Here is a 23,854-nt window from a genome sequence, read left to right as displayed (position 1 = left end):
GATTCTTTACAGCCATAGAACCAGGTCAGCAGAGCTGCTCTAGAGCCAGAGAACCAGGTCAGCGGAGCCTCTTTAGAGCCAGAGAACCAGGTCATCAGAACTGCTGTAGAGCCAGAGAACCAGGTCAGCAGAGCTTCTGTAGAGCCAGAGAACTAGGTCAGGAGAGCATCTTTAGGTCCACAGAACCAGGTCAGCAGAGCTGGTTTAGAGCCAGAGAACCAGGTCAGCAGAGCCGTTGTAGAGCCAGAGAACCAGGTCAGCAGAGCTGCTCTAGAGCCTAAGAATCAGGACAGCAGAGCTGCTCTACAGGCAGAGAACCAGGTCAGCAGAGCTGCTTTAGAGCCAGTGAACCATGCCAGCAGATCTGCTTTAAAGCCAGAGAACCAGGTTAGCAGAGCTGCTCTAGAGCTAGAGAACCTTGTCAGCAGAGCTGCTTTAGAGCAACAGAACCAGGTCAGCAGAGCCATTGTAGAGCCAGAGAACCAGGTCAGCAGAGCAGCGTCAAAGCCAGAGAACCAGGTCAGCAGAGCTGCTTTAGAGCCATAGAACCAGGTCAGCAGAGCTGCTTTAGAGCCAGAGAAACCAGGTCAGCAGAGCTGCTTTAGATCCAAAGAACCAGGTCAGCAGAGCTGCTTTAGAGGGAGAGAACCAGGTCAGCAGAGTTGCTCTAGAGCCAGAGAACCCGGTCAGCAGAGATTCTTCAAAGACAGAGAACCAGGTCAGCAGAGCTGCTTTAGAGCCATAGAACCAGGTCAGCAGAGCTGCTTTAGAGCCAGAGAGCCAGGTCAGCAGAGCTGCTTTAGAGCCAGAGAACCAGGTCAGCAGAGCTGCTCTAGAGCCTAAGACCCAGGTCAACAGAGCTGCTCTAGAGTCAGAGAACCAGGTCAGCAGAGCTGCTGTAGAGCCATAGAAACCAGGTCAGCACAGCTGCTCTAGAGCCTAAGAACCAGGTCAGCAGAGCTGCTCTAGAGTCAGAGAACAAGGTCAGCAGAGCTGCCGTAGAGCCAGAGAACCAGGTCAGCAGAGCTGCTTTAGAGGGAGAGAACCAGGTCAGCAGAGCTGCTTTAGAGGGGGAGAACCAGGTCAGCAGAGCTGCTTTAGAGCCAGAGAACCAGGTCAGCAGAGCTGCTTTAGAGGGAGAGAACCAGGTCAGCAGAGTTTGCTTAAGAGTCAGAGAAACAGGTCAGCAGAGCTGCTTTAGAGCCATAGAAACCAGGTCAGCAGAGTTGCTCTAAAGGCAGAGAACCAGGTCAGCAGAGTCGTTATAGAGCCAGAGAACCAAGTCAGCAGAGCTGCTCTAGAGCCTAAGAACCGGGCCAGCAGGGCTGCTCTACAGCCAGAGAACAAGGTCAGCAGAGCTGCTTTAGAGCCAGAGAATCATGTCAGCAGAGCCGCTTTACAGCCATAGAACCAGGTCAGCAGAGCTGCTTTAGAGTCAGAGAACCAGGTAAGCAGAGCCACTTTAGAGCCAGAGAACCAGGTCAGCAGAATGCTTGAGAACCAGGTCAGCAGAGCTGCTTTAGAGCCAGAGAACCAGGTCAGCAGAGCTGCTCTACAGGCAGGGAACCAGGTCAGCAGAGCTGCTTTAGAGCCAGTGAACCATGCCAGCAGATCTGCTTTATATCCAGAGAACCAGGTTAGCAGAGCTGCTTTAGAGCCAGAGAACCAGGTCAGCAGATCTGCTTTAGAGCAACAGAACCAGGTCAGCAGAGCCATTGTAGAGCCAGAGAACCAGGTCAGCAGAGCTGCTTTAGAGCCACTGAACCAGGTCAGAAGAGCTGCTGTAGAGCCAGAGAACCAGGTCAGCAGAGCTGCTTTAGAGCCAGAGAAACCAGGTCAGCAGAGCTGCTTTAGAGCAACAGAACCAGGTCAGCAGAGCCATTGTAGAGCCAGAGAACCAGGTCAGCAGAGCTGCTTTAGAGCCACCGAACCATATCAGAAGAGCTGCTGTAGAGCCAGAGAACCAGGTCAGCAGAGCTGCTTTAGAGCCATAGAACCAGGTCAGCAGAGCTGCTTTAGAGACAGAGAACCAGGTCAGCAGAGCTGCTTTAGAGCCAGAGAACCAGGTCAGCGGAGCTGCTCTAGAGCCTAAGACCCAGGTCAACAGAGCTGCTCTAGAGTCAGAGAACCAGGTCAGCAGAGCTGCTCTTGAGGCAGAGAACAAGGTCAGCAGAGCTGCCGTAGAGCCCGAGAACCAGGTCAGCAGAGCTGCTTTAGAGGGAGAGAACCAGGTCAGAAGAGCTGCTTTAGAGGGGGAGAACCAGGTCAGCAGAGCTGCTTTAGAGCCAGAGAACCAGGTCAGCAGAGCTGCTTTAGAGGGAGAGAACCAGGTAAGCAGAGTTTGCTTAAGAGTCAGAGAAACAGGTCAGCAGAGCTGCGTAAGAGCCATAGAAACCAGGTCAACAGAGCTGCTCTAAAGGCAGAGAACCAGGTCAGCAGAGTCGTTATAGAGCCAGAGAACCAAATCAGCAGAGCTGCTCTAGAGCCTAAGAACCAGGCCAGCAGGGCTGCTCTACAGCCATAGAACCAGGTCAGCAGAGCTGCTTTAGAGTCAGAGAACCAGGTAAGCAGAGCCGCTTTAGAGCCAGAGAACCAGGTCAGCAGAATGCTTGAGAACCAGGTCAGCAGAGCTGCTTGAGAGCCAGAGAATTAGGTCAGCAGGGCTGCTCTACAGGCAGAGAACCAGGTCAGCAGAGCTGCTTTAGAGCCAGTGAACCATGCCAGCAGATCTGCTTTAGAGCCAGAGAACCAGGTTAGCAGAGCTGCTCTAGAGCCAGAGAACCAGGTCAGCAGAGCTGCTTTAGAGCAACAGAACCAGGTCAGCAGAGCCATTGTAGAGCCAGAGAACCAGGTGAGCAGAGCTGCTTTAGAGCCACTGAACCAGGTCAGAAGAGCTGCTGTAGAGCCAGAGAACCAGGTCAGCAGAGCTGCTTTAGAGCCAGAGAAACCAGGTCAGCAGAGCTGCTTTAGAGCAACAGAACCAGGTCAGCAGAGCCATTTTAGAGCCAGAGAACCAGGTCAGCAGAGCTGCTTTAGAGCCACTGAACCAGGTCAGAAGAGCTGCTGTAGAGCCAGAGAACCAGGTCAGCAGTGCTGCTTTAGAGCCATAGAACCAGGTCAGCAGAGCTGCTTTAGAGCCAGAGAACCAGGTCAGCAGAGCTGATTTAGAGCCAGAGAACCAGGTCAGCGGAGCTGCTCTAGAGCCTAAGACCCAGGTCAACAGAGCTGCTCTAGAGTCAGAGAACCAGGTCAGCAGAGCTGCTGTAGAGCCATAGAAACCAGGTCAGCACAGCTGCTCTAGAGCCTAAGAACCAGGTCAGCAGAGCTGCTCTAGAGGCAGAGAACAAGGTCAGCAGAGCTGCCGTAGAGCCAGAGAACCAGGTCAGCAGAGCTGCTTTAGAGGGAGAGAACCAGGTCAGCAGAGCTGCTTTAGCGGGAGAGAACCAGGTCAGCAGAGTTTGCTTAAGAGTCAGAGAACCAGGTCAGCAGAGCTGCTTTAGAGCCATAGAAACCAGGTCAGCAGAGCTGCTCTAGAGCCTAAGAACCAGGCTAGCAGGGCTGCTCTACAGCCAGAGAACAAGGTCAGCAGAGCTGCTTTAGAGCCAGAGAACCATGTCAGCAGAGCCGCTTTACAGCCATAGAACCAGGTCAGCAGAGCTGCTTTAGAGTCAGAGAACCAGGTAAGCAGAGCCGCTTTAGAGCCAGAGAACCAGGTCAGCAGAATGCTTGAGAACCAGGTCAGTAGAGCTGCTTTAGAGCCAGAGAACCAGGTCAGCAGAGCTGCTCTCGAGCCTAAGAACCAGGTCAGCAGAGCTGCTCTAGAGGCAGAGAACCAGTTCAGCAGAGCTGCTGTAGAGCCAGAGAACCAGGTCAGAGGAGATTCTTTACAGCCATAGAACCAGGTTGTGAGAAGTTGGCCTGGCATATGCTGGTCACTAGTTATAGTGGCCACCTTGCACCAGTCCAATTCGACTCTTGGTAGATAGGTTTAAAGACAACCTTTTAAAGAAAGCTATCCTAGTGGTAGCTGTGGAGAGCAGCCTTCAGGCTAAGTCTCTGAGGAATGTAAAGCAGCTTGTTTTACCTTATAATCTCTTGAATTACCAAATGAAAAGACACCACACAGGTATATATATCAAATATATATGTATTTATTACTAAATATACTCTACTAATCTCTTTATGAGATTAGAGTCAGGTAAACATTCAAAAGATCAACAGTTCTCAATAAATTAAGCACAAATATGGCTGGAGCCATAGGGGCGTTCCAGACCATATACTAAAAAAATGGTATAAACAACTCGACTTGCAAATTGAAGAGGCCTAGGGCCTTGGGAATCGCTGGGGCTTCACTGCTGCAGTATTTACAGGTAAGTAATCAGCCCACAGAGGACGGGTGCAGTGTCTAAACACACACGCAGGTTTCTCATTGATTTCAATGGCAATATGTCGCGGTTCTTATTTTACAGTTCTAGGGCACTTCTGAATGGACAACAAGCAAACAACTTACAGGTTAAGTACTTCGATAGCCAATGCACACTTGGGCACCGTAATGCCAGAGTTACCTCACCCAGGGAAGCCGGGTGCACAGGTGTCCTTTGGTGTCGGGTCGCGATGCTGTTTTCAATGGGAATCGCTGAAGTCTTGCTGCTTGTGTCGTCGGGTGAAGTGTCCATGGAAATCCAATGATGGATTGGAGTTGCAGGCGACCTAGAAATTGAGAGGACAGAGTTCAGAGTCACTTGCCAGTGACCGGTGGCCTTCAGGATAGATGACCACAACTGTCGAGTCTCTTCACGTCTCTGATGGTGTTTTGTCTCTTCGCCCACGTAGTCCAGGAGAGATCGAGGAAGACCAGCAGCTGGATTTGGAGGGTCACATAACGTCTGCAGCTGATGGCAGTATCGGCACTCAGATCAGAGCCAACAAACCTTGGCAACTGCAAGTCTCATGTAGAATGAAGATCTTGAATGGTTCAGACCAGCAAGATCCGATGGACTTACCCAGCGAGGGTAAGTGAGGGCAGGCCCAGAGCAACCAGGGGAACCCTTGGAGCAGTTCAGAAAGTCTTCAGGCGGGCTACTAGCCAACGGGCAAGCAACCGCAAAGACGCCTTCACAGGGAAACTTCAGGAGCAGCCCACGGTCACTCGGGACGAGGTAGGCCGCTGATCTTGGGTTCCAGACCTGCTAGGGACTTGGACATTAGGTGGTCCAAAGCACAAGTTTGTAGTTCATCGTTCAGGGATTCCACTTGAAATTAGTGCACGGTTCCCTGGTATTGCTGTACCTCGTCACTCGTGGGGTCCAGACACCACAGCTTCAATGGGGACTCAAAATGGCCGACGAGAGGTCAGGAAATCAGCTTCAGGGGATGCAGGGACTTCGGGCTCCGGCGGGAGCGGTAAAGTTTGCAACCGTTGTTCAGTCCTTTAGGTGCCTGCCAAGCAGGGGAGTCACTCCTTGACTCCAAGGGAGATCCTTCGGTCTTCTAAAGATAGTAGAAAGTTGAAGGGCCAGGATTCTTCTTCGTTGAGCGTCGTCCAGGTGTAATCTAAATTGCATTGGCAATGTGTGGTATCTTATACTGATAAGATGGGAGGGACTAGCTCTATGGCCACTCCTCTAGGAGGGCCAGGGTAGTGGGTGGTTACACCCACTTCCCTTTGTCCAGTTTCGCGCCAGGACAGGGGCAGGCAGCCCCTGAACCGGTTTGAGCTGGCATATGCACAGAGGAGCCTACTGCTCCCCCAGTGCAGGACTTCAAAGCACTCTAAGAGTGCACCCACCCAGCTCCAATACACTAAATCCTGTCTGGGAGGTGGTGACACCTCCCTGTGACAGGAAACCCTTTGTTGAGCTCCCTCCACTGCGAGTTTCGGTCAGCAGCAGGAGGGCTGCCCGGTGTCTGTGCTGGTGGCATCCATTTTGTGATGCCAGGGCTCTAGATGATTTCTACCGTGTAGTACAGGGTGTACATGTCGTCCCATCTAGAAGGGTGGGATCCTACTCCCACACCAGTTACTGGTGTGGGGGTAGGATTCCAAGTTGTTTGACACCAAACACGACATGTTTTGATGCAGTCATTCCAAAGTTAGCATTTACCGCGAGGATATAATGCACTTAAGAGTATATGGTTTAACCGCATCCACAAACAGTAGCAGAGAATAGACTCTGCCAGCTGCAGAGGGGCCCTGCTCAGGCAGGAGCACCCCCTCACATAGTAAGCCATGCACCCTGCCCTTGGGATTGATAGGGCCTACCATAGGGGTGACTGATAGGTTTATGTGTGTGTATGGTGAGATATAGGAACCTATACCTCAGTGAGGAGTGCTAACACTACCTCACACAGGCTGCAGTAGCAGGCCTGTGGTGTCAGATTGTGAGTGCTTCCCAGGGGTGGCATAATACATGCTGCAGCCCCTGGTAGGCCTGTGAAGTACCAATGCCCTAGGTTCCTAAGGTACCATATACTAGGGGCTCATAAGGTACCACAGTATCCAATCACTAGTGCATCTAATATGCACACCAATCATTTAAGGGAGTAAGCAGATAGGCCGGGGTCCTGGATAGCAGGATCCCAGCCAGACTAGTCAAAAACCATTCAAACACCAGGAAAAAAGTGGGGGCAACCATATAGTCAGATTCCATCTTCCTACATAACCCCCCCCCCCCCCCCCAAACGAAAGGAGATAAGGCTAACCTTGCCCAGTTAAGCCTTTATTTCCTGAGTGGCCATATAAGGAAGAACCTGCACTAGCATGGTTGCTCCCTGTCTCATGGTCCACTTGGGAAATCCTACCCCAAGGGGTTTTGGAGTTTCTCCAAAGTCTAGGGAAATTACCTGTATTGTTTTCTGGTACAGAAGTAGGCTGGTGGGGTGTCTGAGTGTGGAAGTGAGGCCCTATTTGGGGTGGTCTCAACTTCCTCAGCACACTGGTCACCATGGAAGCCTTTCTGTCCATGACTGTGTCATATCTGGCCCTAAGGGTCAACCTCTGGCTGCCTACAGCTGGGGGTTGGGTCCCTCTGGTTGGAGTAGTGGAGGGCATTGGAATGTTTGGGGCAACTATGCCCCAGGTTTCCCTGTGCCCAACAAAGTCCATCTGGGGGGTACCTGTACCTAGGGGTAAAGGGGATCTCTCAGTTTGTAGAGGAATATTCACCTGGCTAGAACTACTCTGCTGGGTGTCCCTAATCTGCTGATGAGGGGGTTCCTCTGGACAGGGGCCCATTAAGGGTCCACTGACCTCCCTGACCTCTGCAGCCCTGGGCTGACTGAGGCAGGGTAGAGAGGGGCAGGATACCTGCTCCAGACTGGGTGCCACCTTGGAAGGATCCCCTGCCATCAGAGTTGTGGCCAGGACAGGCCTGACCACTTCTGGGGCAGTTACTTCACAAGGGGCAGGGTCAGTTCCCTTAGAAAGCTGACCCTCACCTTTAGTCTGGTGGGGAGAGGACTGTTCCTCACCCCCTATGCTCTCTGTTTGTGTGGAGTGATCCATAGTTTCAGGCTTCACTCCCCTTAATTTCTCCTGGGGTGGAGGTGAGGCCCTCAGGGTCTCATCCACTCTCTCAGGGATGCCTAACATTCTTAAATGGGCATTGTGGTCTACCTCAGCCCAGGCTGAGATTTCCAGATCATTCCCCAGTAGACAATCCACAGGCAAGGTTGGGGACACTGCCACTCTCTTTGGGCCAGTGACCTCTCCCCAGCTGAGATTTACTACTGCCATGGGATGGTCTGTCCTAATTCCATCAATATTGGTCACCTGGTAGCTAAACTCAGGTAAAAGCTGTTCTAGGGGCACAAGTCTCTTTGTCACCATGGTGACACTAGCCCCTGTGTCCCTGTAGGCCACAGCCTTCTGACCATTGATCATGGGCTCTTGTCTGTACCTGCCCAAGATATTGGGACTCATGGTAAAGTTGGCAAACCCCATGCCACCATCACAGACTAGAGTTGCTTGTGTAGGTGACCTGGTTAGGCCAGAGTCCACCTGAGTTCCCCAAGAAAGCCCAACTAATTTTTTTGGGTGCACTCCCACCACCTGGGGGATTACTACTGGTAGTAACAGGAGGTGTTGGAGCTGCAGAGGGAGGAACATTTTCTTTATTGCCATTCTTTGGACAGCTGGAGTCAGTTTTCCAGTGTCCAGGTTGCTTGCACACATGGCGATATGGTTTCTTATTGGAAGAGGAAGGATTTTGGGACCCACCCCCAGAACTGCATTTTTGGGGCCCTTCAGAGGACTTTTCTGTTTTATCATCCCCACCTTTCTCTTTGGGCTTAGTGGATTCTTTCTTCTGGTCACCACCTTGGTTCTTGGGCCTAACCCTGGTTCTGACCCATTTGTCTGCCTTCTTTCCCAATTCTTGGGGAGAGGTCAGATCAGAGTCCACCAGGTACTGGTGTAAGAGTTGGTTTTGACAATTATTAAGGATCTGCTCTCTCATAATCAAATTATACAATCCTTTAAAGTCAGTGACTCTACTGCCAACTATCCAACCCTCCAGAGCCTTGGTAGCACAATCTACAAAGTCCACCCAATCCTGAGTCTGTGCTTTCTGGGTGTCTCTGAACTTGAACCTGTACTGTTAAGTGGTTAAGCCAAACCCATCTATTAATGCACTCTTCAGGGATTCATAGTCATTAGCATCCTCTTCTCTAACAGTGAGGAGTTTGTCTCTCCCTTTGTCTGAAAAGGAGAGCCATAAGATTGCTGCCCACTGTTTCTGGGGGACCTGTTGAACTTTACAGGCCCTCCCCATAGCAGTTATCCATTTGTGGATATCATCCCCACTCTGGTAGGGAGGAACAACCTTGGACAGGTTCCTATGATCTGGCATGTAATCTCTGCCTCTAGGGACACTGTTGCTGCCACCAGGGGCATCTAACCCCTCCTTCTTTGAAGCTCTTTGGAGTTCGAAGGCTTCCCTATCTAAGGCCAATTGCTTGGTTCTGAGGGCAAGCCTAGCTTCCTCATACTGGAGCATCTTGAACCTTCTTTCAGAGGAGGTCTCCCTGGGAAAGTTGGAGTTCCTCTGTGGAATAGATTCTCTTCCAGAGTGGTATGACCTGTCAGAGTCCCTTGAGAGGGACCTAGGCCTGTCTCCCACTCTTTCAGTTCTCTTAGGGAGAATTCCTCTATTCTCTTCAGACCCTTATGGGTCTGGCCCTTCACCCACAGAGTCCAGGTCATCTTGATTGTCATCATCAGACCCAGAGACTATGCGTGACCCATCCCCTGATGCAGACCCACTAGCTCCTAGAGCTTGTCTCAGGTCATCTGCTACTAACAGATCTATCAGGTGCTGTGATGAGGGACTCCTGCCCACCCTCAGATTTCTTGCAAAGCACAAGGCCTTCAGGTCAGTGTAGGCTATGTCTTTGTACTTAGATGGGATGGACCCACTGGCTCAATCCTGGTGAGGCATACTAGTGTTGTGCAGTGTTGTACTACCTACACTAGTTGTGGCCTACTAAACCTAGCTTGAGCTGTAGCAAGGGTGTGCTTATCCCTTCACAAACAGCTCTAAGTTCAGTAGAACTTATTGATACTAGCTTGACTTTATATGTACCTTGAGTACCTTAAGTGGTTTTCAGTTAGTAATTCAAATAGAGATTTTCTGGTAAAACAATGGCAAGCTGGAATCCCACACGCTGCCCACCAATGTGAGAAGTTGGCCTGGCATATGCTGGTCACTAGTTATAGTGGCCACCTTGCACCAGTCCAATTTGACTCTTGGTAGATAGGTTTAAAGACAACCTTTTAAAGAAAGCTATCCTAGTGGTGTCTGTGGAGAGCAGCCTTCAGGCTAAGTCTCTGAGGAATGTAAAGCAGCTTGTTTTACCTTATAATCTCTTGAATTACCAAATGAAAAGACACCACACAGGTATATATATCAAATATATATGTATTTATTACTAAATATACTCTACTAATCTCTTTATGAGATCAGAGTCAGGTAAACATTCAAAAGATCAACAGTTCTCAATAAATTAAGCACAAATATGGCTGGAGCCCTAGGGGCGTACCAGACCATATACTAAAAAAATGGTATAAACAACTCGACTTGCAAATTGAAGAGGCCTAGGGCCTTGGGAATCGCTGGGGCTTCACTGCTGCAGTATTTACAGGTAAGTAATCAGCCCACAGAGGACGCGTGCAGTGTCTAAACACACACGCGGGTTTCTCATTGATTTCAATGGCAATATGTTGCGGTTATTATTTTACAGTTCTAGGGCACTTCTGAATGGACAACAATCAAACAACTTACAGGGTAAGTACTTCGATAGCGAATGCACACTTGGGCACCGTAATGCCAGAGTTACCTCACCCAGGGAAGCCGGGTGCACAGGTGTCGTTTGGTGTCGGGTCGCGATGCGGTTTTCAATGGGAATCGTTGAAGTCTTGCTGCTTGTGTCGTCGGGTGAAGTGTCCGTGGAAATCCAACGATGGATTGGAGTTGCAGGCGACCTAGAAATTGAGGGGACAGAGTTCAGAGTCACTTGCCAGTGACCAGTGGCCTTCAGGATAGATGACCACAACATTCGAGTCTCTTCACGTCGCTGATGGTGTTTTGTCTCTTCGCCCACGTAGTCCAGGAGAGATCGAGGAAGACCAGCCGCTGGATTTAGAGGGTCCTACAAAGTCTGCAGCTGATGGCGGTGTCGGCACTCAGATCTGAGCCAACAAACCTTGGCAACTGCAAGTCTTGTGTAGAATAAAGATCTTGGATGGTTCAGACCAGCAAAGTCCGATGGACTTACCCAGCAAAGGTAAGTGAGGGCAGGCCCAGAGCAACCAGGGGAACCCTTGGAGCAGTTCAGAAAGTCTTTGGGCAGGCTACTAGCCAACGGGCAAGCAACCGCAAAGACGCCTTCGCAGGGAAACTTCAGGAGCAGCCCACGGTCACTCGGGATGAGGTAGGCTGCTGATCTTGGGTTCCAGACCTGCTAGGGACTTGGACATTAAGTGGTCCAAAGCACAAGTTTGTAGTTTGTCGTTCAAGGCTTGCACTCGAAATTAGTGCACGGTTCCCTGGTATTGCTGTACCTCGTCACTCGTGGGGTCCAGACGCCATAGCTTCGCTGGGGACTCAAAATGGCCGACGAGAGGTCAGGAAATCAGCTTCATGGGACGCAGGGACTTCGGGCTCCGGCGGGAGCGGTAAAGTTTGCAACTGTTGTTCAGTCCTTTAGGTGTCTGCCAAGCAGGGGAGTCACTCCTTGACTCCAAGGGAAATCCTTCGGTCTTCTAAAGATAGTAGAAAGTTGAAGGGCCAGGATTCTTCTTCGTTGAGCGTCGTCCAGGTGTAATCTAAATTGCATTGGCAATGTGTGGTATCTTATACTGATAAGATGGGAGGGACTAGCTCTATGGCCACTCCTCTAGGAGGGCCAGGGTAGTGGGTGGTTACACCCACTTCCCTTTGTCCAGTTTCGTGCCAGGACAGGGGCAGGCAGCCCCTGAACCGGTTTGAGCTGGCATATGCACAGAGGAGCCTACTGCTCCCCCAGTGCAGGACTTCAAAGCACTCTAAGAGTGCACCCACCCAGCTCCAATACACTAAATCCTGTCTGGGAGGTGGTGACACCTCCCTGTGACAGGAAACCCTTTGTTGAGCTCCCTCCACTGCGAGTTTCGGTCAGCAGCAGGAGGGCAGCCCAGTGTCTGTGCTGGTGGCATCCATTTTGTGATGCCAGGGCTCTAGATGATTTCTACCGTGTAGTACAGGGTGTACATGTCGTCCCCTCTAGAAGGGTGGGATCCTACTCCCACACCAGTTACTGGTGTGGGGGTAGGATTCCAAGTTGTTTGACACCAAACACGACATGTTTTGATGCAGTCATTCCAAAGTTAGCATTTACCGCGAGGATATAATGCACTTAAGAGTATATGGTTTAACCGCATCCACAAACAGTAGCAGAGAATAGACTCTGCCAGCTGCAGAGGGGCCCTGCTCAGGCAGGAGCACCCCCTCACATAGTAAGCCATGCACCCTGCCCTTGGGATTGATAGGGCCTACCATAGGGGTAACTGATAGGTTTATATGTGTGTGTATGGTGAGATATAGGAACCTATACCTCAGTGAGGAGTGCTAACACTACCTCACACAGGCTGCAGTAGCAGGCCTGTGGTGTCAGATTGTGAGTGCTTCCCAGGGGTGGCATAATACATGCTGCAGCCCCTGGTAGGCCTGTGAAGTACCAATGCCCTAGGTACCTAAGGTACCATATAAGAGGGGCTGATAAGGTACCACAGTATCCAATCACTAGGGCATCTAATATGCACACCAATCATTTAAGGGAGTAAGAAGATAGGCTGGGGTTCTGGATAGCAGGATCCCAGCCAGACTAGTCAAAAACCATTCAAACACCAGGAAAAAAGTGGGGGAAACCATATAGTCAGATTCCACCTTCCTACACAGGTCAGCAGAGCTGCTCTAGAGCCAGAGAACCAGGTCATCAGAGCCTCTTTAGAGCCAGAGAATAGGGTCATCAGAGCTACTGTAGAGCCAGAGAACTACGTCAGCAGAGCTTCTTTAGAGCCACAGAACCAGGTCAGCAGAGCGATGTTTTAGAGCCAGAGAAACAAGAGGTCAGCAGAGCTGCTTTAGAGCCAGAGAACCAGGTCAGCAGAGCTGCTGTAGAGCCAGAGAACTAGGTCAGCAGAGCTTTTTTAGAACCACAGAACCAGTTCAGCAGAGCTGTTTTAAAGCCAGAGAAACATCAGGTTAGCAGAGCTGCTCTAGAGCCAGAGATCCAGGTCAGCAGAGCTGCTTTAGAGCACCAGAACCAGGTCAGCAGAGCCATTGTAGAGCCAGAGAACCAGGTCAGCAAAGCTGCTTTAGAGCCACCGAACCAGGTCAGAAGAGCTGCTTTACAGCCAGAGAACCAGGTAAGCAGAGCTGCTTTAGAGCCAGAGAAACCAGGTCAGCAGAGCTGCTTTAGAGCCAGAGAACCAGGTCAACAGAGCTGCTTTAGAGGGAGAGAACCAGGTCAGCAGAGCTTCTCTAGAGCCAGAGAACCCGGTCAGCAGAGCTTCTTCAAAGCAAGAGAACCAGGTCAGCAGAGCTGCTTTAGAGCCAGAGAACCAGGTCAGCAGAGCTGCTCTAGAGCCTAAGACCCAGGTCAACAGAGCTGCTCTAGAGTCAGTGAACCAGGTCAGCAGAGCTGCTGTAGAGCCATAGAAACCAGGTCAGCACAGCTGCTCTAGAGCCTAAGAACCAGGTCAGCAGAGCCATTGTAGAGCCAGAGAACCAGGTCAGCAAAGCTGCTTTAGAGCCACAGAACCAGGTCAGAAGAGCTGCTTTACAGCCAGAGAACCAGGTAAGCAGAGCTGCTTTAGAGCCAGAGAAACCAGGTCAGCAGAGCTGCTTTAGAGCCAGAGAACCAGGTCAGCAGAGCTGCTTTAGAGGGAGAGAACCAGGTCATCAGAGCTTCTCTAGAGCCAGAGAACCCGGTCAGCAGAGCTTCTTCAAAGCAAGAGAACCAGGTCAGCAGAGCTGCTTTAGAGCCAGAGAACCAGGTCAGCAGAGCTGCTCTAGAGCCTAAGACCCAGGTCAACAGAGCTGCTCTAGAGTCAGTGAACCAGGTCAGCAGAGCTGCTGTAGAGCCATAGAAACCAGGTCAGCACAGCTGCTCTAGAGCCTAAGAACCAGGTCAGCAGAGCTGCTCTGGAGGCAGAGAACCAGGTCAGCAGTGCTGCTTTAGAGCCAGTGAACCATGCCAGCAGATCTGCTTTAGAGCCAGAGAACCAGGTTAGCAGAGCTGCTCTAGAGCCAGAGAACCAGGTCAGCAGAGCTGCTTTAGAGCAACAGAACCAGGTCAGCAGAGCCATTGTAGAGCCAGAGAACCAGGACAGCAGAGCTGCTTTAGAGCCACCGAACCAGGTCAGAAGAGGGGCTTTAGAGCCAGAGAACCAGGTCAGCAGAGCTGCTTTAGAGCCAGAGAAACCAGGTCAGCAGAGCTGCTTTAGAGCCAAAGAACCAGGTCAGCAGAGCTGCTTTAGAGGGAGAGAACCAGGTTAGCAAAGGTGCTCTAGAGCCAGAGAACCCGGTCAGCAGAAATTCTTCAAAGCCAGAGAACCTGGTCAGCAGAGCTGCTTTAGAGCCATAGAACCAGGTCAGCAGCGCTGATTTAGAGCCAGTGAACCAGGTCAGCAGAGCTGCTTTAGAGCCAGAGAACCAGGTCAGCAGAGCGGCACTAGAGCCTAAGACCCAGGTCAACAGAGCTGCTCTAGAGTCAGAGAACCAGGTCAGCAGAGCTACTGTAGAGCCATAGAAACCAGGTCAGCACAGTTGCTCTAGAGCCTAAGAACCAGGTCAGCAGAGCTGCTCTAGAGGCAGAGAACAAGGTCAGCAGAGCTGCCGTAGAGCCAGAGAACCAGGTCAGCATAGCTGCTTTAGAGGGAGAGAACCAGGTCAGCAGAGCTGCTTTAGAGGGGGAGAACCAGGTCAGCAGAACTGCTTTAGAGCCTGAGAACCAGGTCAGCAGAGTTGCTTTAGAGTCAGAGAAACAGGTTATCAGAGCTGCTTTAGAGCCATAGAAACCAGGTCAGCAGAGCTGCTCTAAAGGCAGAGAACCAGGTCAGCAGAGTCGTTATAGAGCCAGAGAACCAAGTCAGCAGAGCTGCTCTAGAGCCTAAGAACCAGGCCAGCAAGGCTGCTCTACAGCCAGAGAACAAGGTCAGCAGAGCTGCCTTAGAGCCAGAGAACCATGTCAGAAGAGCCGCTTTACAACAATAGAACCAGGTCAGCAGAGCTGCTTTAGAGTCAGAGAACCAGGTAAGCAGAGCCGCTTTAGAGCCAGAGAACCAGGTCAGCAGAACTGCTTGAGAACTAGGTCAGCAGAGCTGCTTTAGAGCCAGAGAACCAGGTCAGAAGAGCTGCTCTCGAGCCTAAGAACCAGGTCAGCAGAGCTGCTCTAGAGGCAGAGAACCAGTTCAGCAGAGCTGCTGTAGAGCCAGAGAACCAGGTCAGAGGAGATTCTTTACAACCATAGAACCAGGTCAGCAGAGCTGCTCTAGAGACAGAGAACCAGGACTGCAGAGCTGCTTTAGAGCAACAGAACCAGGTCAGCAGAGCCACTGTAGAGCCAGAGAAACAGGTCAGCAGAGCTACTTTCGAGCCTAGAACCAGGTCAGAAGAGCTGCTTTAGAGCCAGAGAAACAGGTCAGCAGAGCTGCTCTAGAGCCAGAGAAACTAGGTATGCAGAGCTGCTTTAGAGCCAGAGAAACCAAGTCAGCAGAGCTGCTTTAGAGCCAGAGAACCAGGTCAGCAGAGCTGCTTTAGAGGGATAGAACCAGGTCAGCAGAGCTGCTCTAGAGCCAGAGAACAAGGTCAGCAGAGCAGCTTCAAAGCCAGAGAACCAGGTCAGCAGAGCTGCTTTAGAGCCATAGAACCAGGTCAGCAGAGCTGCTTTAGAGCCAGAGTACCAGGTCAGCAGAGCTGCTCTAGAGCCTAAGACCCAGGCCAACAGAGCTGCTCTAGAGTCAGAGAACCAATTCAGCAGAGCTGCTGTAGAGCCATAGACACCAGGTCTGCAGAGCTGCTCTAAAGCCTAAGAACAAGGTCAGCAGAGCTGCTTTAGAGTCAGAGAACCAGGTAAGCAGAGCCGCTTTAGAGCCAGAGAACCAGGTCAGCAGAACTGCTTGAGAACCAGGTCAGCAGAGCTGCTTTAGAGCCAGAGAACAAGGTCAGCAGAGCTGCTCTCGAGCCTAAGATCCAGGTCAGCAGAGCTGCTCTAGAGGCAGAGAACCAGTTCAGCATCGCTGCTGTAGAGCCAGAGAACCAGTTCAGAGGAGATTCTTTACAGCCATAGAACCAGGTCAGCAGAGCTGCTCTAGAGCCAGAGAACCAGGTCAGCAGAGCCTCTTTAGAGCCAGAGAACCAGGTCATCAGAACTGCTGTAGAGCCAGAGAACCAGGTCAGCAGAGCTGCTGTAGAGCCAGAGAACTAGGTCAGGAGAGCGTCTTTAGAGCCACAGAACCAGGTCAGCAGAGCTGTTTTAGAGCCAGAGAACCACCAGGTCAGCAGAGCTGCTTTAGAGCCAGAGAACCAGGTCAGCAGAGCCGTTGTAGAGCCAGAGAACCAGGTCAGCAGAGCTGCTCTAGAGCCTAAGAACCAGGACAGCAGAGCTGCTCTACAGGCAGAGAACCAGGTCAGCAGAGCTGCTTTAGAGCCAGTGAACCATGCCAGCTGATCTGCTTTAGAGCCAGAGAACCAGGTCAGCAGAGCTGCTTTAGAGCCATAGAACCAGGTCAGCAGAGCTGCTTTAGAGCCAGAGACCAGGTCAGCAGAGCTGCTCTAGAGCCTAAGACCCAGGTCAACAGAGCTGCTCTAGAGTCAGAGAACCAGGTCAGCAGAGCTGCTGTAGAGCCATAGAAACCAGGTCAGCACAGCTGTTCTAGAGCCTAAGAACCAGGTCAGCAGAGCTGCTCTAGAGGCAGAGAACAAGGTCAGCATAGCTGCCGTAGAGCCAGAGAACCAGGTCAGCAGAGCTGCTTTAGAGCCACCGAACCAGGTCTGAAGAGCTGCTGTAGAGCCAGAGAACCAGGTCAGCAGAGCTGCTTTAGAGCCAGAGAATCCAGGTCAGCAGAGCTGCTTTAGAGCAACAGAACCAGGTCAGCAGAGCCATTGTAGAGCCAGAGAACCAGGTCAGCAGAGCTGCTTCAGAGCCATAGAACAAGGTCAGCAGAGCAGCTTCAAAGCCAGAGAACCAGGTCAGCAGAGCTGCTTTAGAGCCATAGAACCAGGTCAGCAGAGCTGCTTTAGAGCCAGAGAACCAGGTCAGCAGAGCTGCTTTAGAGCCATAGAACCAGGTAAGCAGAGCCGCTTTAGAGCCAGAGAACCAGGTCAGCAGAACTGCTTGAGAACCAGGTCAGCAGAGCTGCTTTAGAGCCAGAGAACAAGGTCAGCAGAGCTGCTCTCGAGCCTAAGATCCAGATCTGCAGAGCTGCTCTAGAGGCAGAGAAACAGTTCAGCATCGCTGCTGTAGAGCCAGAGAACCAGTTCAGAGGAGATTCTTTACAGCCATAGAACCAGGTCAGCAGAGCTGCTCTAGAGCCAGAGAACCAGGTCAGCAGAGCCTCTTTAGAGCCAGAGAACCAGGTCATCAGAACTGCTGTAGAGCCAGAGAACCAGGTCAGCAGAGCTGCTGTAGAGCCAGAGAACTAGGTCAGGAGAGCGTCTTTAGAGCCACAGAACCAGGTCAGCAGAGCTGTTTTAGAGCCAGAGAACCACCAGGTCAGCAGAGCTGCTTTAGAGCCAGAGAACCAGGTCAGCAGAGCCGTTGTAGAGCCAGAGAACCAGGTCAGCAGAGCTGCTTTAGAGCCACCGAACAAGGTCAGCAGAGCAGCTTCAAAGCCAGAGAACCAGTCAGCAGAGCTGCTTTAGAGCCATAGAACCAGGTCAGCAGAGCTGCTTTAGAGCCAGAGAACGAGGTCAGCAGAGCTGCTCTAGAGTCTAAGACCCAGGTCAACAGAGCTGCTCTAGAGTCAGAGAACCAATTCAGCAGAGCTGCTGTAGAGCCATAGACACCAGGTCAGCAGAGCTGCTCTAAAGCCTAAGAACCAGGTCAGCAGAGCTGCTTTAGAGTCAGAGAACCAGGTAAGCAGAGCCGCTTTAGAGCCAGAGAACCAGGTCAGCAGAACTGCTTGAGAACCAGGTCAGCAGAGCTGCTTTGGAGCCAGAGAACAAGGTCAGCAGAGCTGCTCTCGAGCCTAAGATCCAGATCAGCAGAGCTGCTCTAGAGGCAGAGAACCAGTTCAGCATCGCTGCTGTAGAGCCAGAGAACCAGTTCAGAGGAGATTCTTTACAGCCATAGAACCAGGTCAGCAGAGCTGCTCTAGAGCCAGAGAACCAGGTCAGCAGAGCCTCTTTAGAGCCAGAGAACCAGGTCATCAGAACTGCTGTAGAGCCAGAGAACCAGGTCAGCAGAGCTGCTGTAGAGCCAGAGAACTAGGTCAGGAGAGCGTCTTTAGAGCCACAGAACCAGGTCAGCAGAGCTGTTTTAGAGCCAGAGAACCACCAGGTCAGCAGAGCTGCTTTAGAGCCAGAGAACCAGGTCAGCAGAGCCGTTGTAGAGCCAGAGAACCAGGTCAGCAGAGCTGCTCTAGAGCCTAAGAACCAGGACAGCAGAGCTGCTCTACAGGCAGAGAACCAGGTCAGCAGAGCTGCTTTAGAGCCAGTGAACCATGCCAGCTGATCTGCTTTAGAGCCAGAGAACCAGGTCAGCAGAGCTGCTTTAGAGCCATAGAACCAGGTCAGCAGAGCTGCTTTAGAGCCAGAGACCAGGTCAGCAGAGCTGCTCTAGAGCCTAAGACCCAGGTCAACAGAGCTGCTCTAGAGTCAGAGAACCAGGTCAGCAGAGCTGCTGTAGAGCCATAGAAACCAGGTCAGCACAGCTGTTCTAGAGCCTAAGAACCAGGTCAGCAGAGCTGCTCTAGAGGCAGAGAACAAGGTCAGCATAGCTGCCGTAGAGCCAGAGAACCAGGTCAGCAGAGCTGCTTTAGAGCCACCGAACCAGGTCTGAAGAGCTGCTGTAGAGCCAGAGAACCAGGTCAGCAGAGCTGCTTTAGAGCCAGAGAATCCAGGTCAGCAGAGCTGCTTTAGAGCAACAGAACCAGGTCAGCAGAGCCATTGTAGAGCCAGAGAACCAGGTCAGCAGAGCTGCTTCAGAGCCATAGAACAAGGTCAGCAGAGCAGCTTCAAAGCCAGAGAACCAGGTCAGCAGAGCTGCTTTAGAGCCATAGAACCAGGTCAGCAGAGCTGCTTTAGAGCCAGAGAACCAGGTCAGCAGAGCTGCTTTAGAGCCATAGAACCAGGTAAGCAGAGCCGCTTTAGAGCCAGAGAACCAGGTCAGCAGAACTGCTTGAGAACCAGGTCAGCAGAGCTGCTTTAGAGCCAGAGAACAAGGTCAGCAGAGCTGCTCTCGAGCCTAAGATCCAGATCTGCAGAGCTGCTCTAGAGGCAGAGAAACAGTTCAGCATCGCTGCTGTAGAGCCAGAGAACCAGTTCAGAGGAGATTCTTTACAGCCATAGAACCAGGTCAGCAGAGCTGCTCTAGAGCCAGAGAACCAGGTCAGCAGAGCCTCTTTAGAGCCAGAGAACCAGGTCATCAGAACTGCTGTAGAGCCAGAGAACCAGGTCAGCAGAGCTGCTGTAGAGCCAGAGAACTAGGTCAGGAGAGCGTCTTTAGAGCCACAGAACCAGGTCAGCAGAGCTGTTTTAGAGCCAGAGAACCACCAGGTCAGCAGAGCTGCTTTAGAGCCAGAGAACCAGGTCAGCAGAGCCGTTGTAGAGCCAGAGAACCAGGTCAGCAGAGCTGCTCTAGAGCCTAAGAACCAGGACAGCAGAGCTGCTCTACAGGCAGAGAACCAGGTCAGCAGAGCTGCTTTAGAGCCAGTGAACCATGCCAGCTGATCTGCTTTAGAGCCAGAGAACCAGGTCAGCAGAGCTGCTTTAGAGCCATAGAACCAGGTCAGCAGAGCTGCTTTAGAGCCAGAGAACCAGGTCAGCAGAGCTGCTTTAGAGCCAGAGACCAGGTCAGCAGAGCTGCTCTAGAGCCTAAGACCCAGGTCAACAGAGCTGCTCTGGAGTCAGAGAACCAGGTCAGCAGAGCTGCTGTAGAGCCATAGAAACCAGGTCAGCACAGCTGCTCTAGAGCCTAAGAACCAGGTCAGCAGAGCTGCTCTAGAGGCAGAGAACAAGGTCAGCATAGCTGCCGTAGAGCCAGAGAACCAGGTCAGCAGAGCTGCTTTAGAGCCACCGAACCAGGTCTGAAGAGCTGCTGTAGAGCCAGAGAACCAGGTCAGCAGAGCTGCTTTAGAGCCAGAGAATCCAGGTCAGCAGAGCTGCTTTAGAGCAACAGAACCAGGTCAGCAGAGCCATTGTAGAGCCAGAGAACCAGGTCAGCAGAGCTGCTTTAGAGCCATAGAACCAGGTCAGCAGAGCTGCTTTAGAGCCAGAGAACCAGGTCAGCAGAGTTGCTTTAGAGCCAGAGAACCAGATCAGCAGAGCTGCTCTAGAGCCAAAGAACCAGGTCAACAGAGCTGCTCTAGAGTCAGAGAACCAGGTCAGCAGAGCTGCCGTGGAACCATAGAAACCAGATCAGCACAGCTGCTCTAGAGCCTAAGAACCAGGTCAGCAGAGTTGCTCTAGAGGCAGAGAACAAGGTCAGCAGAGCTGCCGTAGAGCCAGAGAACCACGTCAGCAGAGCTGCTTTAGAGGGAGAGAACCAGGTCAGCAGAGCTGCTTTAGAGGGGGAGAACCAGGTCAGCAGAGCTGCTTTAGAGCCAGAGAACCAGGTCAACAGAGCTGCTTTAGAGGGAGAGAACCAGGTCAGCAGAGTTTGCTTAAGAGTCAGAGAAACAGGTCAGCAGAGCTGCTTTAGAGCCATAGAAACCAGGTCAGCAGAGCTGCTCTAAAGGCAGAGAACCAGGTCAGCAGAGTCGTTATAGAGCCAGAGAACCAAGTCAGCAGAGCTGCTCTAGAGCCTAAGAACCAGGCCAGCAGGGCTGCTCTACAGCCAGAGAACAAGGTCAGCAGAGCTGCTTTAGAGCCAGAGAACCATGCCAGCAGAGCCGCTTTACAGCCATAGAACCAGGTCAGCAGAGCTGCTTTAGAGTCAGACAACCAGGTAAGCAGAGCCGCTTTAGAGCCAGAGAACCAGGTCAGCAGAATGCTTGAGAACCAGGTCAGCAGAGCTGCCTTAGAGCCAGAGAACCAGGTCAGCAGAGCTTCTCTCGAGCCTAAGAACCAGGTCAGCAGAGCTTCTCTAGAGGCAGAGAACCAGTTCAGCAGAGCTGCTGTAGAGCCAGAGAACCAGGTCAGAGGAGATTCTTTACAGCCATAGAACCAGGTCAGCAGAGCTGCTCTAGAGCCAGAGAACCAGGTCAGCAGAGCCTCTTTAGAGCCAGACAACCAGGTCATCAGAGCTGCTGTAGAGCCAGAGAACTAGGTCAGCAGAGCTTCTTTAGAGCAACAGAACCAGGTCAGCAGAGCGATGTTTTAGAGCCAGAGAAACATCAGGTCAGCAGAGCTGCTTCAGAGCCAGAGAACCAGGTCAGCAGAGCTGCTGTAAAGCCAGAGAACAAGGTCAGCAGAGCTTCTTTAGAGCCACATAAGCAGGTCAGCAGAGCTGCTTTAGAGCCAGAGAACCGGGTCAGCAGAGCCGTTGTAGAGCCAGAGAACCAGGCCAGCAGAGCTGCTCTAAAGCCTAAGATTCAGGACAGCAGAGCTGCTCTAGAGCCAGAGAACCAGTTAAGCAGAGCTGCTTTTGAGCCATAGAACCAGGCCAGAAGATCTGCTTTAGAGCCAGAGAACCAGGTCAGCAGAGCTGCTCTAAAGGCAGAGAACCAGGTCAGCAGAGTTGTTATAGAGCCAGAGAACCAAGTCAGCAGAGCTGCTCTACAGCCTAAGAACCAGGCCAGCAGGGCTGCTCTTCAGCCAGAGAACAAGGTCAGCAGAGCTGCTTTAGAGCCAGAGAACCATGTCAGCAGAGCCGCTTCACAGCCATAGAACCAGGTCAGCAGAGCTGCTTTAGAGTCAGAGAACCAGGTAAGCAGAGCTGCTTTAGAGCCAGAGAACCAGGTCAGCAGAATGCTTGAGAAACAGGTCAGCAGAGCTGCCTTAGAGCCAGAGAACCAGGTCAGCAGAGCTGCTCTCGAGCCTAAGAACCAGGTCAGCAGAGCTGCTCTAGAGGCAGAGAACCAGTTCAGCAGAGCTGCTGTAGAGCCAGAGAACCAGGTCAGAGGAGATTCTTTACAGCCATAGAACCAGGTCAGCAGAGCTGCTCTAGAGCCAGAGAACCAGGTCAGCAGAGCCTCTTTAGAGCCAGACAACCAGGTCATCAGAGCTGCTGTAGAGCCAGAGAACTAGGTCAGCAGAGCTTCTTTAGAGCCACAGAACCAGGTCAGCAGAGCGATGTTTTAGAGCCAGAGAAACATCAGGTCAGCAGAGCTGCTTCAGAGCCAGAGAACCAGGTCAGCAGAGCTGCTGTAAAGCCAGAGAACAAGGTCAGCAGAGCTTCTTTAGAGCCACAGAACCAGGTCAGCAGAGCTGCTTTAGAGCCAGAGAACCGGGTCAGCGGAGCCGTTGTAGAGCCAGAGAACCAGGCCAGCAGAGCTGCTCTAGAGCCTAAGATTCAGGACAGCAGAGCTGCTCTAGATCCAGAGAACCAGGTCAGCAGAGCTGCTTTTGAGCCATAGAACCAGGCCAGAAGATCTGCTTTTGAGCCAGAGAACCATGTTAGCAGCGCTGCTCTAGAGCCAGAGAACCAGGTCAGCAGAGCTGCTTTAGGCAACAGAACCAGGTCAGCAGAGCCATTGTAGAGCCAGAGAACCAGGTCAGCAGAGCTGCTTTAGAGCCATAGAACCAGGTCAGAAGATCTGCTTTAGAGCCAGAGAAACAGGTCAGCAGAGCTGCTCTAGAGCCAGAGAAACTAGGTCTGCAGAGCTGCTTTAGAGCCAGTGAAACCAAGTCAGCAGAGCTGCTTTAGAGTCAGAGAACCAGGTCAGCAGAGCTGCTTTAGGGGGAGAGAACCAGGTCAGCAGAGCTGCTCTAGAGCCAGAGAACCAGGTCAGCAGAGCAGCTTCAAAGCCAGAGAACCAGGTCAGCAGAGCTACTTTAGAGCCATAGAACCAGGTCAGCAGAGCTTCTTTAGAGCCACAGAACCAGGTCAGCAGAGCGATGTTTTAGAGCCAGAGAAACATCAGGTCAGCAGAGCTGCTTCAGAGCCAGAGAACCAGGTCAGCAGAGCTGCTGTAAAGCCAGAGAACAAGGTCAGCAGAGCTTCTTTAGAGCCACAGAACCAGGTCAGCAGAGCTGCTTTAGAGCCAGAGAACTGGGTCAGCAGAGCCGTTGTAGAGCCAGAGAACCAGGCCAGCAGAGCTGCTCTAGAGCCTAAGATTCAGGACAGCAGAGCTGCTCTAGAGCCAGAGAACCAGGTCAGCAGAGCTGCTTTTGAGCCATAGAACCAGGCCAGAAGATCTGCTTTTTAGCCAGAGAACCATGTTAGCAGCGCTGCTCTAGAGCCAGAGAACCAGGTCAGCAGAGCTGCTTTAGGCAACAGAACCAGGTCAGCAGAGCCATTGTAGAGCCATAGAACCAGGTCAGCAGAGCTGCTTTAGAGCCATAGAACCAGGTCAGAAGATCTGCTTTAGAGCCAGAGAAACAGGTCAGCAGAGCTGTTCTAGAGCCAGAGAAACTAGGTCTGCAGAGCTGCTTTAGAGCCAGTGAAACCAAGTCAGCAGAGCTGCTTTAGAGTCAGAGAACCAGGTCAGCAGAGCTGCTTTAGAGGGAGAGAACCAGGTCAGCAGAGCTGCTCTAGAGCCAGAGAACAAGGTCAGCAGAGCAGCTTCAAAGCAAGAGAACCAGGTCAGCAGAGCTACTTTAGAGCCATAGAACCAGGTCAGCAGAGCTGCTTTAGAGTCAGAGAACCAGGTCAGCAGAGCTGCTTTAGAGCCAGAGAAGCAGGTCAGCAGAGCTGCTCTAGAGCCTAAGACCCAGATCAACAGAGCTGCTCTAGAGTCAGAGAACCAGGTCAGCAGAGCTGCTGTAGAGCCATAGACACCAGGTCAGAAGAGCTGCTCTAGAGCCTAAAAACCAGGTTAGCAGAGCTGCTGTAGAGTCAGAGAATAATGTCAGCAGAGCTGCCGTAGAGCCAGAGAACCAGGTCAGCAGAGCTACTTCAGAGGGAGAGAACCAGGTCAGCAGAGCTGCTTTAGAGCCAGAGAACCATGTCAGCAGAGCTGCTTTAGAGTGAGAGAACCAGGTCAGCAGAGTTGCTTTAGAGTCAGAGAACCAGGCCAGCAGAGCTGCTTTAGAACCATAGAAACCAGGTCAGC

The sequence above is a fragment of the Triturus cristatus genome, chromosome 1_1 (genome assembly GCF_964204655.1).
Source record: "Triturus cristatus chromosome 1_1, aTriCri1.1, whole genome shotgun sequence".
Taxonomy (NCBI): domain Eukaryota; kingdom Metazoa; phylum Chordata; class Amphibia; order Caudata; family Salamandridae; genus Triturus; species Triturus cristatus.
This window is presented reverse-complemented; position numbering follows the sequence as displayed.